The 12240-nt window shown below is 46.3% G+C and overlaps 1 long non-coding RNA gene across 1 annotated transcript in view; it reads left to right on the top strand.

Moving 5' to 3' along the window:
- The window catches only part of LOC140387252 (uncharacterized), a 33081-nt gene extending 30118 nt beyond the window's left edge, over positions 1-2963 (top strand). Inside the window, exon 3 of the long non-coding RNA XR_011933808.1 lies at positions 2709-2963. This is a non-coding gene — a long non-coding RNA (uncharacterized lncRNA). The remainder of the gene's footprint in view (positions 1-2708) is intronic.
- The last annotated feature ends 9277 nt before the right edge of the window (positions 2964-12240 follow it).

Genomic DNA, 12240 nt, shown 5'->3' with positions numbered 1-12240 from the left:
TAATCCCTTGTGTACTTAGTGAAGCATATCACCACATGTCCTTCCTGCGGCTTTCCAGGTACGTGCCAATGGTGGGTGAGTACATCTGCCCGAGGAATGGGATTACATTGAATCAGCTCAAGGAATAAAAGGGGTAGTAGAAACACGGATACAAAATTGGATGAGCGACAGGAATCAGAGAGTAGTGGTTAATGGATGCTTTTCGGGCTGGAGAAAGATATGCGGTGGAGTTTCGCAGGGGTAAGTGTTGGGGCCCTTGCTTTTCCTGATAAGTATTAATAAAGGATGTGGAGGCTTTGGATAGGGTGTAGAGGAGGTTTACCAGGATGTTGCCTGGCCTGGAGGGTGTTAGCAATGTGGAGAGGCTGAATAGACTCAGACTGTTTTCATTAGAAAGACAGAGATTGAGGGGTGACCTGATAGAGGTCTACAGGATTATGAGGGGCATGGAAAGAGTGGATGGGCAGGCACTCTTTCCCAGGGTGGAGGGGTTCAGTCACCAGGGGGTATAAGATTAAGGCCCGTGGGGCAAAGTTTAGAGATGTGTGAGGCAGCTGTTTTACGCAGAGGGTGGTGAGTGCCTGGAACGCGCTGCCAGGAGAGGCTGTGGGAGCAGATACATTAACGGCATCAATGGCGGACCTACATTTTTGGGGCCCTGAAGCTTGAACTGTTATGGGGGCCCCTTCGCAACCAGCAACAAGGTCTGGGTAACCACTGTTATCTTCTTCAATGGGGTTGTTCCACGACAGATCACCACAAATCTTTTAAAAAATGTAACCACTACATCTCAGGTTTTGATTAAAATTGCTGTGCTGGATTATCTCACATGTCAAAGTCATTGGTGTGAATAAAAATTTCCTATGCCGTGTAGTTTTCGAGTTATGGGGGGATGAAAATTAGGGAAATGTTATATACATGCATGATGATTCATAGATTGATGAAATAAAACATGGAAAAGACCACAGTCAATATAATCTTTTATTTGAGACACCTATGAGAATACATACTACATGAAGCACATTTTACAAAATACTCTTTTTTTCTGTTTTTTCTGGCAACATATTCAAGTACAGTTTTGTCATATGAGAGCTTCCTTGCAATGTCATTTTCTAGAGACAATATGCATAAAGAATTTAAGCGCTCTTCAGTCATGGTAGACCGAAATTTGTTCTTTATAAAGGATAGCTTTGAAAATGTCCTTTTCTGCTTCACAGCTCGTGAAAGGCATTGTCAAGTACAGCTGAAGCGCAGTAGTAATATTGGGGAACACTTCAATTAGGGGTTGCTCACAAATAAGCTGAAGAACTGCTGCGCATTGCATTTTAGATGGCATGTTTTCTTCTGTGTTCTGGGATTTTCTAAGGTGCAAATATTCTTTGAACTGATAACACTCGTTACGGCATTCAGAAGGCATATTGACAAGCACATGGATAGGATGGGTATAGAGAGACATGGCACAAGGAAGTGCTGAGGGATTTGGCAAAGGTTGGTATCATGACCAGTACAGGCTTGGAGGGCCGAAGGGCCTATTCCTGTGCTGTATTGTTCTTTGTTCTCTTTGACCTGGACCTTGATGTACCGGTCCTGATTTCACAATTTGTGATACAAAGTGCAGATTGCAAGCAGAGTGAGCTGATAAGTTTCTGATGAGTGGGAAGTTTGACGTATCGATAGTTTTCTCTAAATTAGGTCTGCAAATAGCATTTAACTGCTATTTACTTAAAGTAAGTTAATAAACCAAAGTAAATTTCTTCCAGCCTCAGGCAAGGATGAACATGCTGCTGAAGAGCTGTTGATTAATTAATTGGCAAACGAGGCCAATCTAGTTGTAGCCTGAGCTCAAAAGACTATAAATGTAGAGGCCTAGGACATAGAACAGAGAAAAATACAGCACAGAACAGGCCCTTCGGCCCACGATGTTATGCCAAACCTTTGTCCTAGATTATCATAGAATGTACAGTGCAGTTGGAGACCATTCAGCCCATCGAGTCTGCACCGGCTCTTGGAATGAACACCCTACCCAAGGTCAACACTGCCACCCTATCCCCATAACCCAGCAACCCCACCCAACACTAAGGGCAATTTTGGACACTAAGGGCAATTTATCATGGCTAATCCACCTAACCTGCACATCTTTGGACTGTGGAAGGAAACAGGAGCACCCGGAGGAAACCCACACCGGAACCAAACCTGGGACCCTGGAGCTGTGAAGCAATTGTGCTACCCACAATGCCACTGTGCTGCCCTAAATGTGCCTTGATGAAGCTTTGCAAATGGAGTGCCGATTGCAAGTCGAGTGAACTAATTCGGGTTTGGTAAATGGGGAGTTTGGCGAAAGGGGAGGATGAGCTCTTTTTTCCTAGTTTTTTCTTGCTTTGGTGCATAGGAAGGAACTGCTTGGTGAATAACAGGTAGGCCAATTAGGAATTAAGAAGCACTTAACTATTGATTGAAGGTGGTACTAGCACTTAATAACCACAGTAAACTGCAGTATACAAGAATTATTCTAAGTTAATTAACAAAGTAATTAAATGAACTGGATAACATAAGTATCCAAGGAAGATGGTGGCAGAGCATGGCGACTCTCTGCGAGCTCTCCCAAACAGATCCTCTTTTTTACATCTCTTATAATCGTACTAATCTTTTAAAATTTAATTCTAACACTAACATTATCACTAGCCTTTCTCTTTTATCTTCCCTTGCAGGTCTGAAGATCTTCCGAGGTCCGTGGAGGAGACCTTTTGACCCGACTCAACCTGACCTGGCTGCACTCTTGATGACTACTACACTCCTGTATGCTTCACCCGATGCCGGTGTCTATGTATTTACATTGTGGACCTTGTGTTGCCCTTTTATGTATCTTTGTTTTATTTTATTTTATTTTCATGTACTAAATGATCTGTTTGAGCAGCTCGCAGAAAAATACTTTTCACTGTACCTCGGCACACGTGACAATAAACAAATCCTAATCCTAAGTAACAATGGCAGTTCAAGAAGGCAGCTCACCAGCACCTTCTTTTTTTAAATATAAATCTAGAGTACCCAATTATTTTTTTTCCAATTAAGGGGCAATTTTAGCGTGGCCAATCCACCTATCCTGCACATCTTTTGGGTTGTGGGGACGAAACCCACGCAGACACGGGGAGAACATGCAAAGTCCACACGGACAGTGACCCAGAGCTGGGATCGAACCTGGGGCCTCGGTGCCGTGAGGCAGCAACGCTAGCCACTGCGACCACCACCTTCTTAAGGGCAGCTAGGGATGGGCAATAAATGCTGGCCTAACTAGTGAAGCGCACATCCCGCAAATGAGTAATGAAAAAAAAAAAGGACAGGTGTTGTGTTGCAGCTGTGGAATGTGGGAGCTCCTGAACACCAAGGCAATCCAAGACAAACATGTCTGCAGAAACTGCAAGCAGCTAAATGAATTTTGGATCAGGATTATTGATCTGGAAACCGAAATGAATACATTGTGCAACATCCATACCAGAAAATGGTCACACCTTTTAGAATAGGATTGTCTGTTTTGGTCCACGGCGAGGGACAGGAGGGTGTGAGGCAGGTATAGGGACCGAGCAGATAGTAAGGGTTGAGCCTCAGTGTTTGCAGTTTTCAAGCAGGATGAGTTGCTTGGAACCCCCATGGATGAAAGCGAGGTCTGCAGGATGGATAAGCAGATTGGCACCACAATGCAGAAAGCCGTTCATGTGGGGTTTGAGATAAAAAAGGAATGTATTGATACTAGGGGACAGTATAATCAGGGTTTTCTCTGTAACTGAGTGAGAATCCAGAAAACTGTGTTATCTACCCAGTGCTAGCTTTCGGGATAACAGCACAGGGCTGGAGTCGAACTTGCAGTGGAAGGATCCAGTTGTCATGATCCATGTAAGTAACAATGACATTGTGAGAACTGGGGAAGAGGTTTGGCTGAGCAAGTATGAGGAGGTGCGATTCACTAAATCAAAAAGCAGAACATCAAAGAAAATAATCTTTGGATTATTACCTGAGCCATATGCAAATTGGTATAGGGCAAATGAGATTAGAGAAATTAATGCATGGCACAAAGACTGGTTTTGTAGAAGTGGGTTCTGATGTGTGGGGCTCTGGGACCTGTCCTGAGGAAAGTCAGGGCTGTACTGTTGGGACAGCCTACACCTGAACCAAACTAGGACTGGTGTTCCAGCAAGCCACGTATCTTAGAAAGTAGGGAATATTTTGAACTAAATAGTGTGAGCAAGAGGTGAAATTTGTGAAGATGTGGCAAATCAAAGGTTAGAGACAAGGCAAGGGAGAACGATATTAATATGGGAAATAACAGACTGTGGCAAGAAGGAACAGAGAGCACAAATCTACGAGTAAATCAGCAGTTAAGGCTAGAGGTTACAAAAATAATAAGGACAAACTAAAGGATCTGTATGTGAATGCATGTAGTATTTGAAACAAGACAGATGAAGAGATAGTGCAAATAGAAATAATAAGTACAATCTGATAGCCAATACAGGTATGTGGCTGGGCGATGTCATAGATTTGGAGCCGAATATTGAAGGGTACATGATATTTAGGAAGGACAGGAAGTTAGGAAAAGGTGGAGGAGTGGCTCTGCTAATTAATAATGATATTTGCATTAGGGATGACCTCAATTCAGGAAACCAGGAAGCAGAAGCTGTTTGGGTAGAGATGGGAAATGGTAAAGGCATGAAGTCCTTTGTGGGAGTTGTGTACAGGCCCCCTAACAGTAACCACATGGTAGGGTGCAGCATAAAGGAAGAAATAATGGGGCCTTGTCAGATAGGCATGCCAATTACCATGGGTGACTTTACTTTATATATAAACTGGAAAAATTCAGATGGGCCTAGGTAGCATAGATGAGGAATTCATAGAATGTTTTGGGGATAGTTTATTCGGACAGCACGTTTTGGCGCCAACTAGCAGTAGCACGTGCTGTTGTTGAAGGGGAAATGAAAAATGTACTGTACTTAGATTTCCAGAAAGCATTTTATAAATTGCCACATCTAATGTTATTGCATAAAACAAAAATGCAGGGTGTGAGGGTTAACATATTGGCATGGATAGAGGATTGGCTAGCTAACAAGAAACAGAGTACGTATAAATGAGTCATTTTTTAGTTGGCAAGATGTGATGAGTGGTGTGCCACAGGGATCAGTGCTGGGGTATCTCAATGCTTCACAATTTAGATAAATTACTTGGATGAAGGGACCAAAGGTTCATTGCTAAATTTGCTGATGGTACAAAGATAGGTAGGAAAGTAGGCTGTGAAGAGGACATAAGGAGGGTACAAAAACACATAGATAGGTGGAGCAAGTGGGCAAAGATATGGCAACTGGAGTATCATGTGGGAAAGTATCAATGTTTCCATTTTGGCAGGAAGAATAAGAAAGAAGCATATTATCTAATGGGTGAGAGATTGTAGAGCTCTGAGCTGCAGAGGGATCTGGGTGTCCGAGTACATGAATCACAATAGGTTGGTAGCAGACACAGGAAGTAATCATGAAAGCTAATAGAATGTTATTTTATGTTGCAAAGGGAATTAAACGCACAGGTAGGGAGGTTATGCTTCAGTTATACAGGGCATAGGTGAGCCCTCATCGGGAGTACTGTGTACAGTATTGATCACCTTATGTAAGGAAGGATGTAAATGTGCTGGAAAGAGTTCAGAGCAGGTTTACTAGACTAATACCTGAAATGGACAGGTTGTCTTTTGAGAAAAGTTTGGACAGGTTTGGTTTCTATCTGCTGGAGTTTATAAGAGTAAGAGGTGTTAAGTAATGGGTTAAGAGACATTCCAATTGGTTGTCTCATTTATGTTAAGTATCCAATAATTGACACTGATATGTAAAGAGGCTTCAGGTGGCTTTTGTGTCAGGTGATGTGAAGATAGATTTTTGTGCAGTGTCTGTTAAAGTGAAATAAAGATGTTTGTGAAAAGGAGCAGAACCGTTGACTCTTTGTACAACAGCAGCTAAACATCTAACAAGAGGCGACTCGATTGGAACATACAAAATCTTGAGAGGTCTTGTCAGGATGGATGTGGACAGGCTGTTCCCTCTTGTGGGAGAATCTATAACTAGGAGTCACTGTTTAAAAATGAGGGGTCACCCATTTAAGACCGAGATGAGGAGATTTTTTTCTGAGGGTTGAAAGTTTTTTGGACTCTCTTCCTCAAACGTTGGTGGAGCAGAGTCTTTGAATATTTTTAAGGCACACGGAGATAGATTATTGATAAGTAAGGGGGTGAAAGGTAATTGGGTGTAGGTGGGAATCTGGGGTTGAAGTTACAATCACATCAACCACGATCTTGTTGAATGGTGCAGCAGGCTTGACGGGCTGAGTGGCCTACTCCTGCTCCTAATTAATACAAAATGTGGAGGCATTGTAAACTGTGAGGAGGACAGTGTAAGACTTCAACTCGATCTGGACAGGTTGGTGGAATGGAGAGACAGGTGGCAGAGGAAGTTCAATGTGGAGAAATGTGAGGTAATTCATTCTGTTTGGAAGAAGGGAGCGCAGGAGCAGAGGGACACGTGCATAAGTCATTGAAGGTAGCAAGACAGCTTGAGAGTGAAGTTAATAAAATGTACAGCAGCCTGGGCTTTATCAACAGGGGTCCAGAGTGAGTACAGAAGTGTTGTGTTTGATCTTTTATACCTTACAAAGGAATCCACCAAACACCTCGACTTGTCCAAACCAGAATCTTTTATTGAGTCTCGTGTGGTAAGATAGCAATCTGTTACAGAGCAGGTTTGCATGGAGTCTGCTTATTACTCCTCTGGAATCTGTGCCTTGCCAAATTTCTCCACACCACCACTCTCCTCAACCTCACGTATAACAAGGAGAAGTGCGTGTTCAGCACAAACCGCTTCGGCATCCTCGGCTATGTGGTCCAGAGTTCTGGGGCCCGACCCCGATCGCATGCACTCCCTCATGGAACTCCGCCTCTCCCACTGCCCCAAGGCCCTCAAACGTTGCCTGGGGTTCTTTTCGTATTACGCCCAGTGGGTCCCAAACTATGCGGACAAGGCCCGCCCACTCATTCAATCCACTGTTTTTCCTCTGACGGCCGAGGCTCACCAGGCCTTTAACCGAATCAAGGCCGACATCGCCAAGGTCGTGGTCGACGAGATGCTCCCCTTCCAAGTCAAGAGCGATGCATCAGACGTCGCTCTGGCTGCCACCCTCAACCAATACCTGGACAACGTCACCATCTGTGGCCATGATCCTGCTGATCGTGGCCGCAGATGGTGACATTGTCCAGGTATGGGAAAGTGGCACGCAGCCCGTACCGGTCAACCATTCGGTCCATCTGTCGTTGGAAGACCGAGACACCGTTGGTGACGCCGAAGGGAACCCTAAGAGAATGGTAAAGGCGGCCGATTGCCTCGAACGCAGTGTATGGGCGATCCGCCTTGATGATGGGGAGCTGGTGATAGGCAGATTTCAGGTCTACTGTCGAGAAGACCCGGAGACCCGGTACTGTGTAATCTGATTGACCATATCAGATATGCGCCGGAGGGGGTACGCGTCGAGCTACGTGTATCGATTGATGGTCTGACTGCAGTCAACGACCATTCTGTTTTTCTCCCCAGTTTTGACCACTACCACTTGGACTCTCCAGGGGCTGTTGCTGGCCTCGATGATGCCTTCCCGAAGCAGCCACTCGACTTCAGACCTGATGAAGGTCCTGTCCTGGGCACTGTACCATCTGCTCCTGGTGGCGACGGGTTTGCAATCCGGGGTTAGGTTTGCAAAAAGAGAAGGTGGGTCAACCTTAAGGGTCGCGAGGCCACACACAGTACGGGGTGGTAGGGGCCCGCCAAATTTCAGGGTTAGGCTCTGTAGGTTGCTCTGGAGATCCAGGCTGAGTAGCAAGACAGCACAGAGGTTGGGGAGGACGTAGAGGCGGAAGCCGCTGAACTCCACGCCCTGGACAGTGAGAGTATTGATGCAGTACCCCCGGATCGCCATGGAGTGGGACCCGGAGGCCAGGGAGATTCTCTGGTTAGCGGGGTGTACCGCGAGGGTGCAGCGCCTTACCGTACTGGGGTGAATGAAGCTCTCACTGCTCCCGGAGTCCAGCAAGCAGGAGATCTCGTGCCCGTTGACCTTCATTTTAGTTGAAGCAGTTGCGAGGTTGTATGGTCGAGACTGGTCAATCGTGACCGAGGCGAGATGCGGCTGGTCATTGGCGGTTGCAGGCGATGAGCGGCTGGATGAGGTGCCCGACGGCCATGGGTCCTGAGTCGGGTAAGATGGCGGCGCCCACGGGCCGCACGTGTCGTGGGGAAAACAAGAAGGCGGCACCCGTTGGTCCTGGGAGGTAGAAGATGGGCGGCGCCCATGGGCCGCACGTGTCGTGGGGAAAACAAGAAGGCGGCACCCGTTGTTCCTGGGAGGTAGAAGATGGCGGCGTCCACTGGCCACATGTGGTCCTAGGAGGGGAAGATGGAGGCACCCACTGGCTGCACGTGTGGGGTGCCAGGACAATAGCGGCGATTGAGCGGGCCTGGCACACTGCAGCCAAATGTCCCTTCTTGCCACAGGCCTTGCAGAGGGCGCTCCGTGCCGGCCAGCACTGTCGGGGGTGTTTTGACTGCCCTGGGAAGTAGCATTTGGGCCCCCCGGGGTTGGTTGGCTGCCGCGCGGCACAGGCATGGGATTGGCTGAGGGTGTCTGCGGAGTCCACGATGCACAGGGGGGCGCACGGTCGGGGGCATAGGCCTGAATGTTGCGTGATGCGACCGTAAGTGAAAGCGCTAGTTTTTTGGTCGCCGCAAGATCGAGCGTGGCCCCCTCTTTGAGGCGCTGGCGGATGTAGTCAGACCCTATGCCCGTAACAAATGCGTCTCTCATTTGCAATTTTGGGTGTTCCGTGGCCGAAACGGCCTGACAGTCACAGTCTCTAACTAGGGGGAGCAGAGCGCGCCAGAAATCTTCCACCGACTCACCAGGAAGTTGACGCCGTGTGGAGAGGAGGTGCCTGGCGTAGAGTGTGTTAGTCCGCTGAGCGTAGTTTTCCTTCAGTAGCGCCATGGCCTCAGCGTAGGTCGGCGCATCCTGGACAACTGGAAAGACGTTGGAGCTCAGCCGCGTGTAAAGGATCTGGAGCTTCTGTGCTTCTGGAATTTTGTCTGCCGCAGACCCGATGTACGCTTCAAAACAGGCTAGCCAATGTTCGAAGTCCTTTTTGGCGTTGTCTGCTTGCGGATGCAGCTGCAGGCGATCCCGCTGGATGCGGAGGTCCCTCTTCTGAAAAACTCAGTTTAATAAATTGATGCACGATCAATTACACAAAGACGAGAGTAGGATGTAATCGAGGCTTTATTACACTGAGATGTGTGGCCTCCTACAGCAGCTGACAAAATGGCTGCTGTACTGGGAGCACACCTATTTATACTCCGCCGACTGGACGGAGCCAGCAGGCAGGGATTTACCCCCGTACCTGTAGTGCAGCGGCCTTACTGTAAAGCACCTATATCAACATCCTATTTATACAATATATACATCAGTGGTGACTACCACAGGCAGCAAGTAATTATTAATGAGTCCAGAAGGGGCTAAACCATGGGGAGCACCATAGGCAAGCCTGAGCCATGGCCTACTGTAGGAATTGACCTTAACTGGTTAGTGCTAGTGATGGTGGCAGGGCCCTTGCTTTAAAGTAGAAAATCTCCCTACTGTTCATTGTTAATATTACTCCAGCTGCTCTGTTGTGCATTGAAAATGAGCCCCTGTTATATGCATTCGAAACAGAATCCTTTTTGTTTTGTGTAGCTAAATGAGATAAACAGACAGTTTTCTCTCTGGAGGTAGCTGTAAAGTTCAGGAGAAGATGGCCTGCCTCCGTTAACCAGTCTCTTACAGTCAGAACCTCATCAGATCAAGTTTGTTTCTGTAAATGTCAAGTTGCTTAAAATTAAATAGCTGGACGCCGGCCACACAGAAGTAAATATAACTAATATTGACACAGCAATTAAAGGAGCGTTATGTCAATCAAAAATTCAAACCTTTTCCAAGAAGTCAGCCCATGTAGAAGAAAGTCATGTTCTCTTCAAATACACAGGACTGATTGTGAAAGGATTGCCTTTATCTGGAACTTCCAAAGCCAGATTGGATGGTGTAATTGTGGGCCGGGCTTCTCCGTGATGGGAGGCAGTGGCCGTTCGCTGGCGGCGAGTTTCTATGCTCTCGCCGCTGTCAATGGGGATTCCCATTGAATCCACCCCAGGCTACCGGGACCAGAGAATCTGCCTGCCAGCGAATGGTTGGAGAATTCCAGCCGTGGTTGGCTTTCCGCAAATAACCGTTATCTAGTTTCACATTTTCAAAGAAAAAAGTCCAAGTAAGGGGCGATTTAGCGTGGCCAATCCACCTAACCTGCACATCTTTGGGTTGTGGGGGTGAGACCCACGCAGACACGGGGAGAATGTGCAAACTCCACACGGACAGTGACCCGGGGACGGGATCAAACCCGGGTCCTCGGCGCCGTGAGGCAGCAGTGCTAACCATCGCACCACCGTGGTGTCCCACCTGTTTTCACCTGCTGTTGGTGAGGGAATTACATGGGTGGCGTGGGGAAGGGGTGAAGATAAAATTTTATAAGAACGGAAAATGCTGGATAAACGCAGCAGGTCTGGCAGCATCTGTGGTGAGAGTTAACGTTTTGAGACCATATGACCCTTCTACCATCATATGGCCTCAAAACGACTATCCAACATTTTCTGTTTTTATTTCAGGTGTAGCATCGTTTCCTAGCCCTGAGTATTGAGCTAGCTTTTATGTGGGCTTCCTCCCTCTTAGTTATAACTCAGCTGAACACACAGATCTGCAGACACACATCAACTCCGGTTAAGATGGCTTTATTATTCCAAGTTTTGTCCATGTACATCGGAGAGAGGTCTGGATAAATGCCAAAATCACTCTGTCTGGCACTGGTTCACGTGCAACCATTATACAATTTCCCAAAAATTGTCCCACCCCAGTTGGACTTGATCCAATCCTTGGAGCTGTCAATTTTATATTGACCAGCAAAATTTACTGTAAGCAAAATGATTGACTGTGATCGGCTCATGATTTAACCCCATCCTGCCACCTGTTGTTTACTAGGATCCTGTGTCCTTTATAAAGTTTTTCTGACATTCCCATCCTACGTGTTGCAGTCAGTTCCTGCCTACCTCATTGTTCATCCAGGGGCGGGATGCCAAAGTTGGTTCCTCTTTACACCATGGCTTTTATAAGACTGGATATTGGGGGCACTGATAAGAACTGTTTACTGAGCTGACCGTGTTATTGCTGACCACAATACTTCTGTCAAATCCTGTTTGTCTCAAAAACATGGACAAGTTAGCCTGCTTAAATCCCATCATGCATTGTGGCCGCTGCTTGTAGCAAGAGTTTGAATACTTATTACTGCTATGTCCTAAAAATACATGTTTAATGGTTAATAATGATTACTAGGTATACCTACCATGATTAGTCTCATTCCTTAATAAACTAACTTATGTAGAACTATTCTTGTGTTATCCTCGCTATCCAGTTTTAAGGGGTCTCATCTCAGGACACCCGCCCTTCATCAGGTTTCTAGCATCCGTGGTATTTTGCTTTTATTTGAAGGTAAAGTAGAATTGGCTGGGTGGGTGGGTGGGGGTGGGGCGTGTTATCTACCAGAATTCAGCATCTTCAGGCACACAGGGGAGAAGATTAGAAGAAAATAGCAATGCAGTCAAATAATCATGTTCGCGTCATTTGACATTTGGAAATCAGAATTGTGCTGCAGAGAGCGTTTGAGTTAAAATATTTTGTACTGAGATTGCATAAGCATCGGACAGAGTCTCAGTGTTTCATGTTGCATGTCATATCCGATTACCTTAACTCTGGGAGTAGCTGATGGGCTTTGACACTTTTGATATTGATTGTTGGGATATGGTGAAACAGCAGCTGGGAAAGGAACGAGGAAAAGTCACTTTCAACCAGAGTGATGAGATTAGCAAAATCCCAGTGGAGATGAAGCTGAATTTATATCTGGTCTATGATCATGTTGAATCAATCACTGATCAGTCACCATAGCAACAAATGAGCAAACAACCATAAAGGATTGTAAAAGATGCTGTTGTGTTTTTTTATGGAGCGGCTGAGCTCAATAATGGAAGATTTAATATCCTTAACCTCTGCGAAACCTTCCCCGATGGATAATGGCCTGCCCCCTCCAGTTCCTGGACACCT

This window comes from Scyliorhinus torazame, chromosome 12 (assembly GCF_047496885.1).
Source record: "Scyliorhinus torazame isolate Kashiwa2021f chromosome 12, sScyTor2.1, whole genome shotgun sequence".
NCBI classification, from domain to species: domain Eukaryota; kingdom Metazoa; phylum Chordata; class Chondrichthyes; order Carcharhiniformes; family Scyliorhinidae; genus Scyliorhinus; species Scyliorhinus torazame.
The sequence above is the reverse complement of the archived record's forward strand: the minus strand, read 5'-3'. Positions and strand labels throughout refer to the sequence as shown.